A 22,989-nucleotide genomic window follows, 5' to 3' on the forward strand; every position below is an offset into this window, starting at 1 on the left:
GGCATGGCAAATCCATCTCTTTCTTTTATTATTAGCTAATAAAAGAAGTTTGTAAATCGTGTAAAGCTTAAGTATGATGTTTCCGGGATTTTTGAGAGTGGAACTTTTAAAGCTGAAATCTGGGTTTCCCTGTGCTGTTGGTAATGAGCTGTGTCTAGTTTTCCGTCTCAAATTGGGCTCTGTGAGACATTGTGGAGAAAAGCTCATTGAAAATAAGATTAAAAATGAGTAATCTGTGTGACCCACCTACCTCTTCAAAAAACTCCGGCAATGTGTCTGCCACTTCCTCTGTATGTATGTATGATGATGGGCATGATGTAAAATTAGGGGTAATTCGTAGGGTGTCTGTTTTACAGATCCCCCCCCCCCCCCCCCCATATGGAAAAACACAGCAGCGGACAATGGCCCGGCCCCTCTAAAGAAGAAAATACAGACAACATTCAATACAACTTACCAATTGAAACATTTGACTGCCCAGCGTCCACCATCAGACACAGGACGCGGCACAGGTAACCTAGGGGACCAATCTGAGCTTATCTAGCCGTTTCTAAACATTTCTGTTGGTAATAGATGGTCTTAAATGCAGCCTGCAGTGAAGAGAAAACAGTCACCAGCCCTTGCAGGCTGCACCAAGCCCAAATCCCAGCTCTCTGCTGCACTGGAGAAACCCATTACTGTGTTCATCTTCTCAACATTTGACAGGTGGAAGTAGAACTTTGGGGTTTACGTTTTAATTATAAAGAATTCCAGATGTGGAAAGGACTCATAAATTAGAAGCAGAGCTACTCAAATGTCTTTTTTCAAAGAGACCAAGCGGGTCAGCATCTGCTTCTCATTGCAGTGAATGTTATTAAGGGCCCTGACTAAAGAAAACCCCAAGTCCCCTGTCTGGCCCCACAATAATTGACACTATTAAATGTGCCTAAACAGATTTAGAGCGTCCAGAAAAGTTACATTTGTCTTGGAGAATGACTCTAATCATCTATTTTCAAGCAAGCAACCTGAGACCCCCTAATCTCGTACATGAAGAGAGGAGGGAAAAAAGCAAAAAGGCACAAATACAAACAAATTATACAGGTATGCCAGCCTTGCAGTTTGCAGGAATGTCTTGGGGCTTGAAGTGCATTACCACACCACCCCACAGCTCTGTGTTTGGTTTGGGCTTGAACAAAAGTGTATGTGCAATATTTAATCCATTTAAAAAAAAATTGAGCAACCATTTCAGACCATCTGTTTTATTTTCAGTTGATCTTTTAGTAACTTTATTTATACATTTTTCTATTTTCCATGGTTCACATATGGTACAGACTCAGACTCAGCGGCTTATGGTGCTGCTGCAGTATGTCACCAGGCTCAGTGAGTACCAGCCATTCTAGTGGGAGATGGACTGTAAAAATATGAGTTTAATTTAGATGTTTTTGCTGGGTGCATCTGCAACTGTTTCTAGTGCTAAAGCGTCCTAAAGGATGTGAACACAAAGTACAGAGTCGTTTTCTGATTTGCGCTCTGGTGGTATTGTTCTGTGAGTAATGTTTGGGGTGGTGGGGGGTGCGACTGGGCTGGTACGAGGGTGCGATGTCTCCCGTCGACGTGGGACATAGGCCGAGCCAGATCGGCAGGAGCGAGAGGGGCAGGAATCCTCCGGGGTGTGATTGAAAGGGTGAGAAGTTAATTTGGCAGCTTTTCCTCCTCGCTTTGCTAATGTTTCCTCTCAGGACTAAAGCCCCCCCCCCCCCCCCCCCCCCCACGCTCTCTTTCCCCCCAATTCCACACCTACACTCTCTCCTCCTGCAACCATCCCCCAACGCACCCTACATCCCAGCAGCACACATTGACCCGAAACGAAACCTGCGCTCCCCAGGACACTTCCTGCTCTGAAACACTTCGGCTCAAGTGTGTTTTCTCCAGGGATCTTAGGGGCGGGGCCTCTGGGAGGGGGGCAGCTGGTAGGCCGCGGCGTGATACTTGAACTAAATGGAAGCCGTTTTTGCCGGTCTTCACGGCCTGTCAGTCACGGCCTGTCAGTCAGGGGGGCTTCGCTGCAGCCTGGAAGTGGTGGCCCCGGAGGTTTCTCTGCGAGCTGTCCTCTTTCCCTCACGCTGCGCTGAGAGAAAAATGACGACTTCCTGGTTCATTTCCCAAGGCAAAGCGAAATAAAGAAAAAGGTAAAAAAAATAAATAAGAATGGATCTGTGCATCTGTCTGATCAGATTGCAAATTGTCTGGGGTTGTGGTCAGTGTTGCTCTCATGATCAGGCAGTCATTGGAGGAGTGAATAAAAAAGTGTGCTTGCGAATAAACGCGGTAGATGTGCCACATGAGTGCACTTCAGTGAGTGACAGGCCGGCCTCTCTAGAAGACAAGGTCTCCGACTCAGAGGGTGTAATCATTCTGAACTGCTCCAGAGGGGTTACGTCACTGTGACTGCAGCTCATTACTCAGGAACGAGCCCTGCTACATGTACCGCTGATCAAACATAGTTGTGCACTGAGGCCATTGTATCACACTTGCACATGATCTCACACACACATGTTGCTGTTTTTCAGGAAAGACTACTTTTTTTTTTTACTTTCCTACCACAGTTAATGCTCATGGGTGCAGTTCATGCCCATGATAGTGTTAACGATCTCCTGGCCACAGAGTAATAAAAAGGAAAGGTTACGAAGCAGTCATGTCAGTCTCAACCTGTCACTTTGATTTGAGCTTTTCGTTCTCACTGAAGTGTGTAATGTGATATGATTTGGCTGGAAGAGTGAGGTTGTTGTTTTTGTTAGCATTACACTGCTGGTGCATGCACACATGTGTCTGGTGTGCATACGTGCGTGTGTGCGCGCATGAGTGTATGTGGTTTTATGAGTGTGTGTGTGTGTATGTGTGCGTGTGTGTATGAGTGGGTATATGTGCATGCGTGTGTGTGTCTGAGTACATGTGGATGTGTGTGTGTGCGCGGATGTGTATGTATAAATTTGTGTGTGTGTGTATGTGTGTGTGCATATGTGTGTGTGTGCATATGTGTGTGTGTGCGTGAATGCGCGTGCGTGAGTGTGTGTATAACTGTGTATTGATGTGTGTGTGTGTATGTGTGTATGTGTGTACTGTATGCGAGGCAGATGGTGATGGCTGGAAGCACACGCGGCTCACACACTGCAGGCTGTGGTCTGAGACAGGCCAGGTCGGCTGGTGACAGTGTGCAGCCCCTCTCCTGCCTCATTTATCTGCTGTAGCAGCGGACAGAATGCAATTTCCTGAGAGGGGGAGGCCAGGGGTGGGGGAGCACACATCAAAGGGCCCTGAAAGCGATCAGGAACTTGAGTACTGACAGCGCTGCGTGCCAGCCTCCAGTTCTCCCCATCGTCCGGACGCTGGGCAACGCGCACAGATAAAAATACAGCCATTTAAAACTCAGACACCTTGTACAGGGGCATGTGGGGCGGCCATTAGACCCAAGGCAGCATCAGGAAAAGGTCACAGTTTATCATGGTGTTGCGAATGCTTTTGCTTAGTGTTCGGGTCCAGTCCATTGCTGCAACCATTCATATCTTAGGTGGGTAGAAAGGCAGCTTATATTAAGAACATTTGCTAGTGCGTGTGTGGAGTGCTCTGTAATAGAAACTAAATGAGAACCAGCTTGCGCAAAATGTCTTTTCTTTTTAGCACCCTGCCCTCTCTGTCCCTTGCACTGTGATCTGGTTACAGCAGGCAGGCCTGGCTTTGACTCGGTGCACTGTGCTCAGTGGGGGTAGTAAGAGGAAGTAATAAGGCAACCCTGGATCCCAGGCCCCCTGTTTTATGTGCCGTTAAACAGTTCGCCTTTGCGTGGAGGAAATGGATCTCTCGGAGCCCCGCGGGCGACGGAGCGCACCTGCCCGCCCTGTGTGTGAGACAGCGGGGTGGAATCGCGCCTCCGCCCAGGACCGAAAACGTCCGCCCAGTCTCAAGCGACATCCTCGCAGCCCCATTGCGGCATCCCGCAAGGCCCACACGCCCTGTGTGTACCGTTCATCTGCATACAACATCTAGCAACAGCCAGTCTGTTTGTAGCCTCCATTCAATTAGTAACCTTTACACAGCTGTATAACTTCCAGAAAACACATCAAAGTGTTGCTGTTATCAAGTATGGCTAATACAACTATGCAGACATCAGTTTTTATGCCAAATATTAAACAATTTAGAGGGAGGTTTTGATGTCTTTCAGTTATATTTCCAGAGGGGAATGGTTAACCTGGTCAGTTCAGGGTAGAGGGACAAGGGCCTTTATCGAAGCCATCAGAATTGCCTTGTCCGCAGCCATTCATTGAGCTGAGGGAAAATAAACCAACGGCTTCCACAATGGGCGAGTGTTGGGCAGATAACAGCAGGCCGGGCGGGTCCCTCTCCCATTTCTCTGTCTGCATCTATCACTCTTTACCCACCGTCTCCTTCCCTCTAGCCCTCTCCCTCTCTTTCTCTGCTGCGAGCTCTCATTCTCTCTTTGGTTTTTATTAGGGGAACAGAAAGCCCTGTGTGGGAAGCCTCTTGTTATCTGAGAGTCTTGGGAATCCAGCCCTCAGCAGAGTCTTCACTCACCACACTAATGAAAGCTGGACAATTTTTGTTCTTTCTTTCCCAACATACTTTAGACCCTATTCCTGGTCCTCCTCCTCCTTCTCCTCTTCCTCCTTCAAGATTTCCACCTTACGCGCTCTCTCCCCCAAACAGTATTTAGATTCACAACCACTCATTACAACCCAGGAAGGTATCAAAGCAGTCCACTGTATTAAACATAATTTATACTGCCTTCAGGCACATGTGTGTAACTGGTGCACATATGTAGTTTGATCAGGAAGTGTTAATTCAAACAAACATTTAATGTCAAAGAAAAGTAATGTTTTGTGATATATAAAGACACTTTTCACATTGCCTACAAAGGATATCATCATCTAGTAAGATGCAAACTGTTTTTGCATTGCTGTGGTTCATATAATGTTATTCTAGTAGTATTTGTTATTCAATGTCAAAACAAAAGGTTAAATGCTTCTATTTTTAACTCTAATTCACAGCAAATTAACAAATCAAAAGTAATTTGTAGTAATAATTGGTAATTCCATGTTTTGTATCATCTAGTTTCATGATAACAAGAATGAAGCCAATCAAAGAAATTATCCCTGACATGTGAACACTAGTTAGTAAAAGTAGGTACTATTTTCAAATATCCTCAAAGCAGGAATGTTTTTGGTCTGGGGAGAAGCAGCTTTGGATGTGCGTACTGGAAGCACATTGTCTCAAAGGCTGCCAAAAAAACAAGCAGGCTGGAAGGTTTTTCCTGACTTGTCTTAGTGTATTGATTCTTGTGAATTTTCGTGAGGTCTGCAAAGTGTTCGGAGACAGCTCGTGGCTTTTTTTGGTGGACTGCGGTTGATTGGGTCAATCGGCAGAGGTTCTTCCCTTCCACTTTCTCCTGAGTTGTTGTCAGTGGGGGTGTTGCAGGGTGGGGGTTTAGTGGGTAAAGAGACGTCCCTGCGGGGACGATTTCCTGTAGCTCAATATCCCAGCAGGCCGCGCAGTCCTTCCGAGACAGAGTAATGAAGCGGGGACTGTCTATTGACAAAGCCCGCGGATGGACGCGGAGCACTTTGATCCGTCTCGGCCCTCTCGCAACCACAAAGATTTTTCCCCCCCTTTGTTTTACCTTGCTTTTCTTCTCAGGACAGCCCCCTTTTTCCTCTGTCTGCCCCAAACAATAGAGTCACTTACAAAGCTTCAGCCCTCTGTGCTCTGTGATTTACCTGGGGAATGGGTTCAAAGCAACAGCAGAGGGGCTCTGTATCTCTCATTCCCCAGTGAGCCACATTCAACACATAGGAAAAGGCCTCTGACTAACAGCTGCACAGACCTGCTTTTAAGGAGAAAAAAAACTCCCCAGATTTAAGACAGAGGACATATTTACTATGAAGTAGTGGAGGCAGAATCAGCTGGAAGATGTATATGTTCAGATTTTAAAAGCTTTAAGATTTTTCTTTTTTGTTTCTGTTGGAAGTCTCTCTTAATTCAAAGCAGACCAGAGAAAACACAGTAAAGTATTTAAAGTAATTTTGTGATTGCCAAGAATGGCATGAAGAAATATGACTTTAAACTTTCTCTAATGCTCTCTGAGGGGGGAAGAATTTATTTTGGATCTAAACTCCCTCTTCAGCAGGTGTAGTTAGGAAGAGAAGAACAAACATGGTTTTAGCCAGCCCCACTCTCATCCGGCAGCCAAGCACTCTAGCACTTCTCCTGGAGATCCTGAAAGCACCTGACACATATCTGACACTCAAATCTTACTTTGACAAAAGATGCACAGGTGTGAAATGATTTCAGCCTCATTGACAGCAACAATTTGAGTGTTGCCACAGCCAAAATGAAATTACCCCGTGATTGCTTCCATATTCAGTTCATTTACAGTAAATGCTTGAGTTTAAACATGGAAACAAACTTCTAAAGCCCCACTGTTCTGCACCTTCTTTGCCCTGTTTCTCGCTCTCTGTGAAGTGGCACATGGATGGCTGCCAGTGGGCACTGTAATATTGATGCTCCTTGGTGTTCCACTAATTTGTGTACATAACAGCTGATAAAAGGAATCATCTCTGTTTAGAGGCAGAAGGAATGCAGTTCAGTCACACGCTTAATTGTTTAATACCGACTGGCGCTAACAGTATCTGCGTCACTGCATCATAGCCCAGAGTGCTCCATTTCACACTGCGCATTCTTGAGTTGTGATGGTTGAAATTAGGACCAAAAACTGGGGGGTTTCAGACCCGCTGCATCGGCCTGTGTTGTTGTTTAAAAAAGGGAGAGGAATGATCCCGCAGCTATCCAGCTGTAGTACAGCACCACTGTCGCGACGCAACAGCCACGTTCCGTTGAGTCTCAGTTTGATATGATGTTCAAGGGTATCTTCTCCTCAAATTTACTTTCGTAGTAGGTCATGTTGAAAGAAAACGTCATTTGTTTCAGTGACTGAAAAGGCAGACTGACTTGAGATCCTTTTGTGGTTTAATAATCTTCTTTAGACCATCTAACCCTCATGCAAAGCCCATAACACTTTGCTGCACCTCTCCTTCTATGTGTGGATTGTAGTGAATTACATTTGCAAATTGTGTTGCCTCTTTCTTTAAAAAATGTTCTTGATCACTTAAACTCATAAATACAGACTCCAAACACTTAGCTAAGCTTTGGATATAGTCTACTCTTTGTACACTAAGCTGTTTTATGTCTTGATGCCTGGAATTTGAATTGATATCCATTTTAGCAGTGTGATAGCTTTGTGGTAACAGCATGACCAACCTCACAGTGCATTCTGGGGGCTGGAGGCAAAGAAGTGAGATTATGGGTACTTGGTTTAAAATGTAACTTTATACTTCAGAATATACTTTGAACATTTAAATATATATCTATAGTGAACAAAGGGACTGCTCATAGAAATGTGTGTGTGTGCTTATTGTCTGTACGTACTGAAGTTTCCTTTCATCAGTGGGGTGAGTGGCCTGGAACTGGTGACCTACGATGGATGGGCGGGCGGGTGGGTGAGAGGGGGCCTAGGGGAACCTGAGGGCCACAGTGGCTGGAATGCAAGGCTTGCGCTGGGCCTCAGTGGCGCTAATGCATTAACAGCCCGGCTTGGCATGCTAATGGAGATTGTCTGTGATGTAATGAGCTTTTAATTAGGTCACCTCTGAGCTTGACCCTCTTGTAATGAAGGGGGTAGGGGTAGAGCAGGGGGGCCGGTGATAGCCCCCTGACCTGCAGGTGTGAACTGACCGAGGCTGTAAACAGGGCTGGACATTCCTGGCATTCTTAGCGCAGCATCCCTGCTGCCCCCCAGCCGCCCACCGCACTCCCTGCCAATAACCCTTCGCTTGCAGGACGGGCGGATGGAGGACAAATGGGACCAGCTTTCCGTGCTCTCAGGTGCAGGGCAGCCAGCACAGACGTGCTTAGTGCCTTTTATTTCGTCAGCTCACTGATGCGGTGAAAATACCTTTTATTCAAAGGTTTCAGGATAGCGTTGTGTGAGGTGATACTTGCCTTTTCGTTAGTGTGGGATTGTGGCATGGTGGTTAGGGGACTGAGGAGAAGAACCAGAAGTCTGCAGGTTCTGTGCTGTTGCTCCGCCTCTTTCCTTATGTTAAAATGCAAAAATCAATGCTTTCCTACACAATGTTGGTGGCAGGGCGGGGGGTTGTTTTGTCTACGAAATCTAAAAAGGCACACTTTATCACTGTGTTGTCAGCTCCCCCCGGCTCGCTCTTTTATCGAAGGAGCCAAATATGCAGGTGAAATGGACAGAGTTAAAGCTGCCCCACGTCCATCTCAGACTGAAAGCCGCAGGGTTGGCACACAAAGGAGGGCTGATACGGTCCCACTCTCTGCTGCTGGCAGAACAAAATGGGTCTTTGTTTCAATCACTGGACCAGCGGAGAGACAGACAGAGATGAATCTAAAATCAGGAGAAATGCTCAGTGAAAAGTCATGGAGAGCATTCCCCTTTACCTCTCTTACTGATACAGTTCTGTTTTACTGGAGTTTAGGACTTACAGCAAAGACCTGAAGAGGATATTTTAAGTCTGAAATATGTGATTTATTCTCATTTTTTAGCCTTAGTGTTTCTCTCATTTAAAAAGACACTTGAAAAAACTGGGTTGATAACAATTATTTTGAAAAGATTAAGCCAACAAATAAAAATAGGTCAGTGTTAGAGCAGGGATGGCCACTTAAGCACTGTGAGGGGAGGACAGAGTTAATCTGCGCATCTGCTGGCTACTTCCTGTGGGATGACATTTGTGCCTGCATCAGAGCCTCAGAGACAGGCAGGCAGCCTTGGTATATTGTCAGAGGATGTATATTTTCAGAGGACTTTTTAATCATCTCGAGAAGAGATGTTATCTGTCTCCAGACAGCAGGATCTGGAAGCCAGAGAGAGAGAGAGAGAGTGAGAGACAGAGAGTGTGTGAGAGAGAGAGAGAGAGAGAGAGAGAGAGAGAAAGGGAGAGGATGCTATAGCACACAATGTGAAGCACAAGTGTCACTGAATATCCAGTTTTCATGGCGTGAGTTTTGAAGGAGACTGAGGGAAGAGCACCCCGTGAACATTGCTTTCGGAGGTACAGCTGCATTGTTGCATGTTATTCCAACTGCATGCACACCAAGTCAAAACACTTTGGAACTATTCCTTTCTCTGAACCAGATAAATTTATTGTGAATAGAAACTTATTGCTGTGTGAAAAAAGAAGAATGTTTACATCCTCTTTTATTTTTATATTCCTTTTGGGCACGCTCACATTGACCGAGGAGTATTTATATCAGGTACAAAGGTGTTTTTTATGTATTAAACTGACATTCCTTATTAACATTACTTTGCTATAGACCACGACTTCAGTTTTGATAATGGAATGTTTTTCTTCCATTGGCATAGCAACACCTGTTTTATAGTGGAATGGGGCAGGATGTAAAAACAGGACCTAGACCCCGCTGCTCATCTGTGTGGATGGAGGCACAGCGGAGATTTTAATAAGCCAGTGTTTACCTTGGTTAAATTTAGTGGGAGGGAAGTAGTAACAAAGTCAGAGGAACAACCTCTGGCTCCGGAGGCAGAAGATACAGATAACCTTTCTTTCTCTCTCTCACTCTCTCCCTTTTCTCTCCCCCTCTTTTTCTTGTTTTTTTTTTTGTGGCCTAGACTCATTAAGATCCTATAAAACGGGTCTTCTTAATGAGGAGGGTTTTATAGGGTTCTTGTTCGGCCTCTGGGGGATAATCAGACTGGAGTAGGAAGTCGTCTGTCTTGATGGCCTGCCCCTTTTCTCAGCGGTGGTCTGGCTGACTGTGCCCCCCACACCCCCTACCTCCCTCCCTCTTTCTTCCCCTTTTTCTTTTTCTTTTTCTTTTTTTTTTGGAAATACTCCCATGTTTAGTTGCTCTCTGACATGATAAAAGTCAGCTGGTGCCCAGTGAGCTGGCGATTTGCATGTCTTAATTGCCTTCTTCCTCCGCTGCCCTGCCCGGCTGTGCGGCTTTTACGAGGCCCGGGCCCAACTGCGATCCTCACCCTGGGTCTTCCTCCGCTCCGCAGGTCACCCTGCCCTCTGCTTTATTTCTTCCTCCATTTCATATTGTGCGCAGACAGATGTTGGAGGCTCTTCAGGGTACTGAAGCCCACAGCTGGGGTGTGGGAGGGCAAAGCAGGCAGCTAATTGGCCCATTCCACATGTAGAGTTCATCACTGAGAGCGTTTTTCCGAGCGCAGCTCTGTGGAATCCACCAAAGCGTGGGGGGTTCAAGTCCATGGTGACATGCTGCTGTTGTGCATGGGAACAGCGTAAGCCTTGTAAGATGTTAAATTGAAATTCCTCAGACTGTGTGTGTCGCCGTGGATAATGAGCAATCAGGTTCATTAAAGTGCGCTTATACACCCAGAGGGAGCTTGTGCCTTACTCTTTTCTATGGAGATTCTCTGTGCTGCACAGTTAGAGTGCGTAAAAGTATGTTTCACACTGATTCTCTGTGCACACCATTTTAGTCAGTGGCAAAAAAAGATGAGGAAGATTTCTGAAACTGTTGCTCTCCCGCTCTGTGTGGCTGAAACTCTGTTTATCGGTCATGCCATCCTCCCCATGAGCGCGGGGGTAAGCCTATCCCTTACCAGATGTTTACTCCACAGGTCATAGGCCACTTATCGTTTACATCAGGGGTGGGGGGTGGAGGAAACTTGTTTAGAATTGAAAATGCTGCTGTAGGCAATTAGCGTAATTGAATTACTTTTTTCCCTTCTCCTTTTCTTGTTCCGAAAGAATCTACCAGATTCAAAACAACTGCTGCTCAGCATCATTCAGTTTATGTCACTTCCTGCCCAAGGGTTACTGCAGCTCATCAACTTCCTTCATTATTCATTCTGTTTCAGAAAAATCACCGAAACCGCTGTGCTGCATGACCAGTCAGAGGGAGCCGTTTGGCCTGCAGCACATTAAGTGACCACAGTCTACTTGATTTTTAATAGGTATGTCAATCTGGGCATGCTTGTTGAAAACTGCAGCTGACCAGCTGCTTTATGTCATATTGTCTAAAGATATACTTTTTAATGCTTGAGAGGAGATATAAAGGGGAGATGTATCCCTGTCTCTGTGCGCCTCTCCAAGAGAATGGAATATAAGTAAGACCAAACTGTTGTGAGGGTGATTCATCATAACTTTTTTTTTGCTATGATAAGGGCTGACACACACACACATCTCGTTAGTGTTTTCCCATGCATAAACACAGGGTGCTGAGGCTTTGTTGTGTTGCTATGACCACAGGTATTATCAGAGGAACAACTTCTTTTTCATCGCTTGCATGCCACGAAGGAGATTCATAAAACAAAAAGACAACAGCAAAATACCACCTGCTTCACTGTGATTTAAGGCAGGTGGTATGGCTATTTCATAAATCAGTGTGAAAGTGCAAGTGGAATGAAAATGTGCTTAATAGAGCCAAAGAGATTTATAGACTGTGAGGTCCTTTCTAATTGCAAATCATTTTGCTCAGGACCACCTGCTCAGAAATGGTGTTGATCATAGTAACAAGTGTTTTGCATTTTTATGTGACTGCTGAATTTCAGTGATCTGTGAGACAAGGCTTGGGAGTGATTCAGTAAGCAAGATCAAGATATCTGTTGCACTTTACAGCTGCTGTGATGGTGAGCACATCTCCACATTCCCCAGATAAAAATGTATTTTTGTTAAATTATGTTTCTTCTGATATTTGGCATCCTTTATGAAATAGTCATCATTCAGCACCTCCATAAGTACACCAAGCATGCCCCCCTTTGTCTGCTGCTGTGTTTGTGACTCCAGTAGTTTTTCTGATATTTTACTGTGCAGCTACTTTCAATTATTTGGATGAGTTTTCCATTACTCCCTCTCTTAAAATATTATGTAGCATGGAGAGCTTTGGATTTCTTTGGTAGCCCTTTTCAGAGTCCATTGTACTGGCAGTCTGTGACAACCAGTTGGGTTAGGTGTATGGAAGAATGAAAATTTTCCTACAATATTTCATTGGTTGTTGCCTGAATGATAAATTACTGTAAAAAACATTGCTGAAGTATGTGGACACTGTTAAAGCAATCATTCAGACTTTTATGAATTGGTCATTACAAATTCAGATTTTTCAAGATGCAGAGATGCTACTGCAGATAGTTAGGAGTAACCCAAACATCATCCAGGATTTATCGAGATGCTAGCCTGCCATCAACCGCAGCGGCAGACAACAACAGAAAAACAAATAACAAGAGAGAAGGAGAAAGGTACACCAGGAGCCTGGGGACTGAAGGGGGAGGGTGTTTAGTAAGAGTTGGGGGGATCGGGGGTCAGGTTTTGGGGGTTGAGTTGGGGGTGGTGGTGGTGGTGGTGGTGGGGGGGGGGGGGGGTTATGGAGGAGGTGAGGGCTGAAACGTGGACAGGGGGAAAAAGCGAAAACTATTCTGAGTCCTAATGATGTTTTCTTTTGGAGGGAAAATCTAAACATGTCCGCCTCTCAGTAATGTGACCCGGGGTGGGGTCGCGGTCTGGTCACTCCGGGAAAGTCTTGAAACAACACGTTTGAGCTGGTGAAAATGGGGAGGGAGGGGAGTTCACTGCTCTGCGGAGAGCACATTTTCCCTTTGGAAGGCCATTGATAACATGAACTCTGAGACCCAGCTATGTCTTTCCCTGTTTCAAAAAAAAAAAGAAAAGTTGCCTGTTTGTTTTCACCAAGGGTCTGTTTTCAGATTCGCTGGGGGAAACAAGACTGTTCTGCTGATGCTTTATATCACAGAAACAAGAAGAACGAACATGAAGTGTCATGTTTCATTGGGATAGGTTAATAAGTGCATTCAGTCTTTAAAGCCAAATAGTTGCATTATTTTAAGTATCAGATGGCCCACCGGAATAGAATGACAAAAAAGCTGAAATGTGAGACTTGATTTAATGTATCCAGTGTGATTGAACAGCAGTTACAATTGTGAAAAACTAAAGCAGTAACTTGAAGGATGTGGAGAAACTTAAGGGACAAATCTTTTGTTGTATTGTTTTCAATGAGGTTTCATTGGAATCATTGTGTTTTCGTCTTTTTCCTCTGACACCTCTCCGGAGTTCTCATACCTCAGTGACTTTATTACGGACATGGAGCCTTTTGGTGAAGCTGTGCCTTTGTTGTTGACATGATTGCTGTGATTAACGTTCCTTCTCCTGACCCCAGCTGCTGCCTGCCTTCGCTCTCATGGTCTTTGTACCTGTAGTATGTCTGGCTCTGGCTCCCAACACTAGTGACGAATGCAGGCATTTGTAAGTGGGAGATAGAGCGGAGGTAGGCAAGATCTTTTTTTTTTTGCCATTACAACAGTCCTTGAATGACACTGTCAATCAAAAGGCAGTTTCACACTTCATTTTTAAGAGAAGAAGGCAAACTGTTACAGATGAAATCTGCAAAGGGTGTGACATCACCCCCCGGGGCCCGCGAGTAAAGAAAATTAGAGGGGAACTTTCACATGAAACAACGGGTTTACTCGGTTTCAAACTGAGTCAGGTGACGCAAAGGAAACCAGGTATTTATGGTTGTGGTTGGTTTTCTTTCTCAGAGGCCTGCAACGGATAAAAATTCATTTCAATTATAGATAAGAAATCCTGCAAGTAATTTTGTTTTCCAATTGGAGCTGTAATCAATTTCTCTTCAGCGAGTGCAATTGGAATCATAGGTGACCACAAACCCTGCTAGCTAGCAGACCGCATGAAAAAGCTCCTAGAAGTTCATACAGGAGAATTTTTCTGTGAGGGACAGTGGATTAAAGAACAGGGCTAGCACAACCTCTCCATCTCAGCCCTTAAACCACCCAGTGTTTTTTGTGTGGTTGTGTGTGGGTGGGTATATGCGTGCATGCAAGGTGTGTGTACATCCGTGCGTTCGCCTAGTGAGGCCACTGTTCAAAACAGACCGTGTAGCCATTGTCAGACTGAGATTGATTGTTAATTCAACCCCCTCTTCTTTCATTACCTGATCAACTGTAATAATGTCTATTATAAACCAGAAAAGAAGTATTAAAAGTGTAGCACTCTCCCACCTTTGCTACTGTACATCCCTCCCTTGTTCCCTGCTCATGGCCTGCTGCTCCTTCACATCCCAGATATAATTATACATGTTGTAGGATGATTATATGTTTACGATGGAATCTGGCTGGCTGCCTGTCCCCAATCCCGGTGGAGCTGATTCTCAAAGGGTTTTCTCTTTAAAAGCACCACAGAGGAGTTTTTAAATACAGCGCAGAGCAGCGGCTGCCATATAATATCTATTTTTATAACTCTGCCACATGATCTCTTGTCTGTTCCTTTACTTGAATGGACTGAGGAGACTATGCCATGATTCCATGAGTGTAGAAATAGAGTTAGATAGCCAGGAGATGCAAGAGAGCTCTGTAGAACACATTAGTCATTTATGTAACAGGCGCCCATCTCCAGGTCATTATCTACATTTTACATATTATCCATTTATAGAAGCTGTGTTCTACCAGAGTGCCTTGTTCAAGGATGAACCAGCATTATCCTGCCTGGGGTTTTAAATGATGTTTCTACTGTCAGGCCTTCAGCAGGAGACATCTCTGGCACAGGTGACTCTACCCAGCCCAGGGGCTCTTTAATGTGGCCTAAGTCACACCTGTCCAATTTTCAGCCACAATGACTTGTGGGTCGAGGGCCCTAGTGGACCGGGGTTCATCTAAATAAACTGCATTTTCTTACATTATACTGACATGTAGTTGGCGACAATAAAATGTCAGATGTCTAAACATTTTCTACTCACTTCACTACTTTACAGTGATAAATAACTTACAACTACTACTTCTACTAGGTAGTGGGCTAAAAGGTAGCATCTGGTCTGTTACAAGCAGCTTCATAGCTGACATGGCTGATGGAAACAACCTGTGGCCAAACCATGTAAGTCTAAGTAAACGTATTTATGTTGCTGAAGGTCATGTTCATATATATGTCTCCTGCACAACAATATTGACTAGTTTTGGACTGGCTTTGCACACTGTCTGTATCTGAAGAATTTCTGTTCACTGAAGTGAGCCAGTTTGCTTTGATGAAACAGGTAGTTATCCAATTTGATCACAACCATGATAATACCCCTTATTGTCCATGAAAAGTCCCAAAAGTGATCACAAAACATTTTTCTCCCCAGGTAAGTGCAGATATTTTGCAAAACAAAATTAAGAAGTCAACCAAGTGATTACAGGATTGTGTGCAAAAGAGTCAGTTATTCTAAGCCTATTCTATAATAGGAACAGAGTTATTAGTAGTTTTGTTTGTTGCTATTTAGCTAACTAGCAACCAAATAGTTAAACATGAAACAGCGTATCATTTTTGTGCACTGCAAATGAGTCTGTCACACTGTGTGAGTTGGAGGCAATTTCTTTCTTTGGAATAACTGGAGTTATAGCTAAAACATACGCTTTCAAATAACAGAATAGTAGAACTAATGCGGAGTTACAGCTTTTGTAAATGGTATGAGAGTTTACTATAACTGTATCTATTATGCTGTACACCTAAAGTTGGCACAAAGATTCTTTGTGTGGAAATGTAGGAATCCAGGCTGACATACCACATGAATCAGGTAGTCATCGTATGCGTCACCACCTTAGGATATGGCAACAATTTACGAGCTGCACTTTGCCGCCAAATACATATCATGTTGTTCAGAAAGTCCTCACTTGTCGTAGCTTTATAGAAAACATCTTTCTGGAAAACTTGCGGGGATTCATTGGTTTTTAAATCACCTAGACAGTTCATCCTCTTCACTGAGCATTGTATGTTATCTGATCAGTGTGGTCTTATGCTCAATTCGTGCATCCTTCAAACAGAAAAAACAAATCTGTTGTTGAATGCTCATTTTTCATTGGCTAAAAGTAACCTTGGATCATTAAACCAGACACATGGTGACACGCTGCTGGAAATTTTCTGACTTGCCAGAAATGAAATTGCAGCTTGTGTGTGCTCCTAATTATCATAACTTGTAAGCACCTCACACGCTACAAGATTTACACCAATGTGTGACAGCAGTTTGCATACACAAAATTGAAACAATAATTGTAGTAACCACATAGCAAACTCATAATGGCTGTTATTGGGATTTAAGTAGTACTGTTTATTTTAGGTTAATTATGTTGAAAATGAATATAGTCTATGAAGACAATGTATGATGAAGTAGACAACTATACAACTATGAAAGTTGTAAAGACTGTGGAAACTATGGCTATTCAGCAGGGATTTTGGTTGAAAAAACAGGGTTCATGTGTGGGTCCATATATCTGGAAACCCATATTAATTCACATGCAGTTGATACGTATATGTGTAGTGGACAGTGATTTCATTCATGCATTCATTGTTATAGGTGCAGGCTGTGTAGGTGCATGAATTCCATGAGAAAACTATATACAGACACAGAAGAACTATACAGACTATCAAATCTGAGTCCATTATCCAGTGCCCCAACCTCTTCCCTACACTATCTTACAGGAATGTCTGGTGGTATCAGAAAATATTAAAGGAAGAAATTCTGAAATAATCACAAATAATATTCCACAAGATATGGCAGAACAGGTTGAGACTGGCAATGAATACACAGTATTTGTAAAAATATATATTCAGTGTCTGTTAAAATGTCAAATAAACCAAAACAAACACAAGTTTGGTTGTTTAACCTAAAGGAACATCCTTAAAGTTAAGTGTATTTCTTAATGCTTGGAGAATGACCCCTCTTAGCATCTAGCTATCTAATTTCCTGTCCAAGTATAAATAAACACAGGCACAGATACACTCGCTCTTGTGCACACACACACAACACACACACACACCTCTATACTGTCCATCTGGTGGATGGTATTTTGGGTCTTTACTTCCGAGGAGGCAGATAAAAGCAGGGCTGTTATATTTTATCTGTCCCGCTGAAAGTTAGCTATCGACACCAGGCACTTTAGAGGAAGTGTCACTCACAAGGCTACCTCCTGAATCCTGCACTGGTTTGAGTGTGTGTGTGTGTGTGTGTGTGTGTGTGTGTGTGTGTATGTGTATGTGTGTACAGGATGTGTATTTTTTAAAATTTCCATTCAAAGGTTTTTGATATTACAGGTACACCTTTGCAGGGAATGTCTGAAAAACATGGAACTTGCAGTTACTGGCATAAGGAGGCAGGGTGAATCAGAGGGAAGTGTTACCTTTTCTGTATGTGCGAGAAAAAGACGTCAGTGGAGTTGTTTGTTCAGTTTTCTAAGCTGACAGACCTTGCCCTCACTTGTCAGCAATCCAGTAACAACAAAGACAGTATCTTACTGTAAAAGTCATACTGTTGCTGGATTGAGAGTACAAAACAAAGGGAGAATAGACTTTAGCGGGCACCTAAGGACCCTTCTGTCCCCCCAGCGTAGCTGTAATGCTATTCTAAGTGCAAACAGCAGGTGTCTTCCATTCAGGACTCCGCAGGTTAATAAAGTCCCCCTCAGTCAATAAACAAGGCCTTGTTCACACACTAGCTAATTGGTTTTCTCAGGCTGTGCGGACAGCAATGATGACAGAGTCCTGCTCCCATGAGTCTCCCTGCAGATTCTCACATCTGAAGCCCGTAGGCATTGTGTTACTTTTATTGTATTATACACTGTAATATTTCATTATGGCGTGTATTAATTTGCTCAATAGATACCTCTATGAAGGACAGATTCCACTGCAGACAGTCAACGTCTATATTCATAAACCTGTCTGTTAACTGCTAATTAAGTAGTTTTGCATCTAAAATTCAAACCAAACCTCCCATTTTATTCTCCATTTATTTTCTCTGCTACCTGCCCTCACTCAAAAAAATCATACCAGTACATTTTAAATGGTGAATGCCTTCTGAACATCTGGTGAAAGAAGTCAGGATATTATAGAATTATACATGACAGCATGGATTGTAGGCCCAATGCAGTACTGTCTAAGGAAAGTAAATTAAAATATGAAATAAAATCTGTGCAGCTTGGTTTTGAATCTCAGTGCATTTGTCTTAATAAGAATGGATGCTTCCTTTAGCATAATAAAAACAATGTGTCAAGTAACTAAAAGAGAACAGGGACAGGACACATGTGAGATTACCAGCATACCTCCTGATGGAGTCTGAGTTGAAAAGAAAACAGGTTTCCAATTTATTTGTTTTTCAAAGTTGTGGTTGTAGAAAAACTAAGATAAATGTGTATTTCATCAAGGGTAAGTATTTCCACTGCATGAAAAATGCACAGTGGAAAACAGAGGCCAGATTTAGAGACAGTGGAGGGATTGGGGTGGGGCATTCTCTGTGTGTGTTCACGGTGGAGTATGTATACAAGTCTGATTGTCGGGGGGGGGGGGGGGGCTCTGTGTGTGTCTGTTTTCATGGCACATTGCGTAGGTCTGTGTGTAGGCAGGAGCGGGGGAGCAGCGGATTGGGGCGGGCGGGGGTTTGGGGGGGCACAAGGGGCCCTTCTCCTGGCAGCGGTCTTGGAGTGGAACAGGTGTTCAGTGATTTAACAGGTCCAGTCCGCTGGTGTTCCACCCGCCTGACTCTGGCACCGCGGGTGGCAGCCTCCCTGGTACTGACAGAGAGAGAGAGGGAGTGTGAAATACAACGTAATAATCTTTTCATTCACCATATTTGGATGGCATGCCAGTGCAGCATGAGCCTCTCCTCAGAGCCTGCGTCGTACCACCTCTCCTCAGCATAAACGAGTGTACAGTCCTGATCTCTTCTCTCTCTGGCCTGAGCAATGACCTTTCATAGTCGAGGCAATAGCGTGCGCCTCTTTCCATGCCAGCGATCACTGCCACTGTGGTATGTCAAGTCAGTGGAAATGCTCAGTCCTGTTGGGGTTGGGAAGGAAGGGTAAGGTACAGAGGTCAATAAGTAATCTTGCACAGATGACCAGCATAGAAACCCTGACCAAGCCTGTTATTATGCTGGTCTAAGGCGGAAGGTTTGGTCAGACTCCCGCTGTATCCTCAAAGCAACCAGCTCCCTCACATTTCTGGAATGTCTCACATTTCTCTTTCTGTTTTATTATTGCCGGTTTGCCTCAGACTTAAAATGCTATGCCAAGGTGTATTTTTTTTTTCCTCCTTGTTCCTCACTTGGTGTAATTTTCTAGAAAAACAAGACCTAACAGTAAAAGGATATGTCAGTGACAACTTCAGACATCTGTGCATCACACAGACTGGTGCATGCTTAATTATTTTACCTTCATTACATAATTTCTGCATTTATATGCTTTGTCATTCCGGAATGCAGTCTGGTACAATTACTATCAGTTTAAATGCAGTTTGAATTTAATGACTTGCTATGTTAGGTTGTTCAAAGGGGAAATTCTATGGTAAGTGGTTAAAAAACTGAAATTGCTTGATGCTATTTAATCATTACTCATCAGTTTACCATCGATTTAACTAGATTTGGGCACTTAAACAAAATGATAAAGTTGGTATTTGAAAGCTGCTTTTCTCTATTCCAGAGTGTTATTGAGTGACAGACATTTTTCCATGGCAATCTATATATCCTGCTTATTAAAAAGAATGCATCATTTATAAAAATAGTGCAATAATGATTAAAAAAATTGAACTAACTGAAATAACATTGCTGGTTATAGTGAAGTGTACAATTCTGATGAAAGTAATTGCAATTACAAAGTGCAAATGAAATACTGACACTGATGGCAATTAGAATTGGGAACAAAAAAATTGTTAAATGAAAGGCTGATTCAATGGACCTCTTCTATATGGAACATGAAAATGCACAAATCTAAGTCAAGAAAATCCTACACATGAACATGGCAAACATTTCATATGGAAACCTTGAGCCTGACCACAACAAACATTACAAGTGGAAAACCTGGAGGCTATGGTTTGCAGTCTGGTAAACAGTCTGGGATGATGTGTGTATTTATGTGCAAGTGTGCATGCATACTGCATCAGTAGCCTGCTCTGCCTATGATCTGCAGCATTGGTTGTGAAAAGGTTCATTTTCACCATAACAACACGTAGATTAGTCTATCATACCAGTGCAGATCATGCGCCTGCAGACAAAACACCCAGCAGCTGTCTTTTGTAAAAATCCCGCAAGATTCCCAGACACTCTCCTGTCTGGATAAAGTGTAAAAGTCAGTGTGCATTGTTTGGAACACTGTGATCTAGAAGATTTAATTTTTCAGATATAACATCGCAGCATGATAAACCTGCCTGGTGATAATACAAATAGCAGGAATCATTTAGCAACCAAGTCAAACAAAAAAAAAAAAACAATTTAATTTAACTATTGATAAAATTTTTCTCTTTAATATGCCACTGTAAGCCACCATACCTGCATTTAACATGTGTGGAAGCCAGATTTAGAAGTTCCATTGGGTAATGGATAATGGGAAAATGGCTGTGTCATCTATGTCATCCACTCCTCCCCTTTTTTTATTTTTTGGATGTCAGGTAATCCAGAGTAACTAACACTTAGCGCATTATCCTTATCCTTATCACCTCTGCATGAGATAAATCCTTTGGGGTGATGGCTGCCATGTTTTCTTGCCCCTTAGCCTTAATTTGTTATCTGCTTTTTGTCTTTTTTCCTTTTTTTCGAGCTTTCCCTGCTCTGCCCCACTGAGACAGACCTTGAGCACCTGCAAGTGCTCACTTTGAAAGATGGTGCAAGCGCAAGAATGTGCGCTGTAAACACACGAGAACAGTATTTATAATAAATCAGCTTTATGGGCCTCTGATGGAGGTGATATCAGTGAAATTTATGCTGGGAGACCTCGTGGTCCTCAGTAACAGCTGCAGGATGGCGCTTCCCTTCCATGGTTTGGTCCGCCAGAACAGAACAGTCTGCTACAGTGGTCTGGGCCGGAACGCTCTATCATGGACTGAATTTTTTTGGGGGGGGAGGGGAAGGGGGGGGAGGGCAGTTGCTGGGTGGGTTTAGAGAGAGAGAGAGTTTTAAGACAGATCAGCGCTCCATGACTCCAGCTTTAAATCATCTGTGTGGTTCTTAGGGGACCTAGCATTCCATCTGAATTTGGAGATCATTCTTTATCGCACCCTTCCAGTCCAACAATTAGAGTCAAATGGGTTCATCATGCGAAAACATGGAGAAAATTTTCACCCAAAGCCAGACAACACACAAGGCATATAGGCTGTAAATAAATCTGTGCTTAACTACATTCTTTTCTTTTCTAGCTGTTTCATGTCACCGCCGTAAATTTAGGTAGAATGGGTGCAAAATCATAACTTCACATTTTCATAGTCGTTGTTTGGTTGAAATTACAAACCTTACTCTCGTTTTATGATGAAAGTTGGCCACCCATTGCTATTTGGTTTTCAACAGATGCAAGCAATAACAAGGACGGATAAAGTGAATGGATGTAAGTGTCTTTACTTAAAGCTTAAATGCCGTTGAGTTACACGTAATCAAGGTAAAAATACCCACATAAACAGTTCATTAGTGCACTTCTCTCTGACGTCAACAAGCCCGTACTTGGTGAAGAGAGCGTGAACGCTTTTATAAATATTTGTTGTTCAATCATCAGTGTCTCTTTTTATGGGCCTAAAAGTGGCGAATGTGAGCTGATGTGCTATTTTTGTCTCCCGTTAAGGCTGAAGATACAGGAGGAGTGAGCTCTGTGGGGGAGGCCACTGGAGCAGTGCTTTGGTGTGCAAAATGAGGTGCCTCCCTGGGTTCCACCTACCTGTCAGAAGAGAGCAGTTGAACAGGCCTCTCAGAAAACCCTACCTTGAAATGGCAGTAAATCATCTGGTGCTTTGCCTGGCAAAGTTGTGCTCTCTGCCAGGAGGCCGAATGTGGTAATTGCTTGTGTTTCTTGCTCTGAGTGATAAATAAATAACAGATACACAGCAATAAACCCCCTTTTACTGACTGCTAACAGCTGACCTCCTGCTGGGGCAGACAACATGGGGAACGGTGGTGTCCTGGCCGCAGCCAGTGTGTGGTTTGGGCCCGAGCCTCTGAGAACGTCCTGGAACCCCCCCCCCCCCCCCCCCAATATCACTCCTCCCCTGCTGAGTCGGAGGCTCCCCGCTGATGTAGCTAGGTACTGGAGGGGAAACTGATGGGGTAACGCAGCAAATTTGGCAGCCGACCCAGCACCAACCGCTGCCATGTTTGATCTATCACCATGACAACGGCTAGGCCCCAGGTTGGGTATGTGCTTCCCATTTTTCACCACGTTGCTCCGGGGAGGAAAGTCAGCGAGCGGCGGGGGTTTCGGTTACAATGGCGCTGGGAATGAGGGGTAAAAAAAAACTTGTTCATTACAGCTTCCAGAAAATCAAGCTCATCCATAATTCCTTACACCCGCTCATAAAATATGTCTTTGCGGTGGGGGAAATGAAGAGCGGGAAACCAAGGCTGTGGACAGTTTTACTCACTGCATGATTTCATTATGCGAGCCTCCTGACCCTGCTGGGAGCCAGTGTGTGAAACTACTTGAAAGTTGATGACGAGATTTTCTCATGTCAGTGTAGTGGAAAGAGATACAAACCAGCCAGCGCAGTAAACAAGTAAGAAACACTGCCTTTCAAAATGACTTTCTTTGTTATTAATCATGCTCTTATTTGGTGAAAACCTAGACTGGCATAGGTAGTGATTGCTGTGTCTGTCAGTATAGGATGCCATTTACAGCACACACCACATAATTTTTGAGTTATGGCTAAAACTTGAAAATTTTGCAATTGTTTTTGGTAACAGGTAATATTTACATTGTACATTTCATACTTAGAGTCCAGCTAATTCCTCAGGAATTCTACACACTTGTTGGATGTACTGAAAGTGCCATAAACACATGTCCACCTGGATACATTCCGCACATCTGATTCGTAACCTTTCCCACCCTGATTCTGTGTATTGTCCGGGTCTTTTATCCCCATCTCTTGATGTCTCCATTTTTTCATATTCTGTCATGGTCTCCCCTCT

General features: G+C 43.7%; 1 long non-coding RNA gene across 1 annotated transcript; it reads left to right on the forward strand.

Moving 5' to 3' along the window:
* The first annotated feature begins 396 nt into the window (after positions 1–396).
* Positions 397–21,906, forward strand: LOC118786499. The gene is made up of 3 exons (XR_005005343.1): positions 397–509; positions 10,919–11,014; positions 21,653–21,906. It is a non-coding gene; the product is annotated as an uncharacterized LOC118786499 (long non-coding RNA).
* The last annotated feature ends 1,083 nt before the right edge of the window (positions 21,907–22,989 follow it).

The sequence above is a fragment of the Megalops cyprinoides genome, chromosome 12 (assembly GCF_013368585.1).
Source record: "Megalops cyprinoides isolate fMegCyp1 chromosome 12, fMegCyp1.pri, whole genome shotgun sequence".
NCBI lineage: Eukaryota > Metazoa > Chordata > Actinopteri > Elopiformes > Megalopidae > Megalops > Megalops cyprinoides.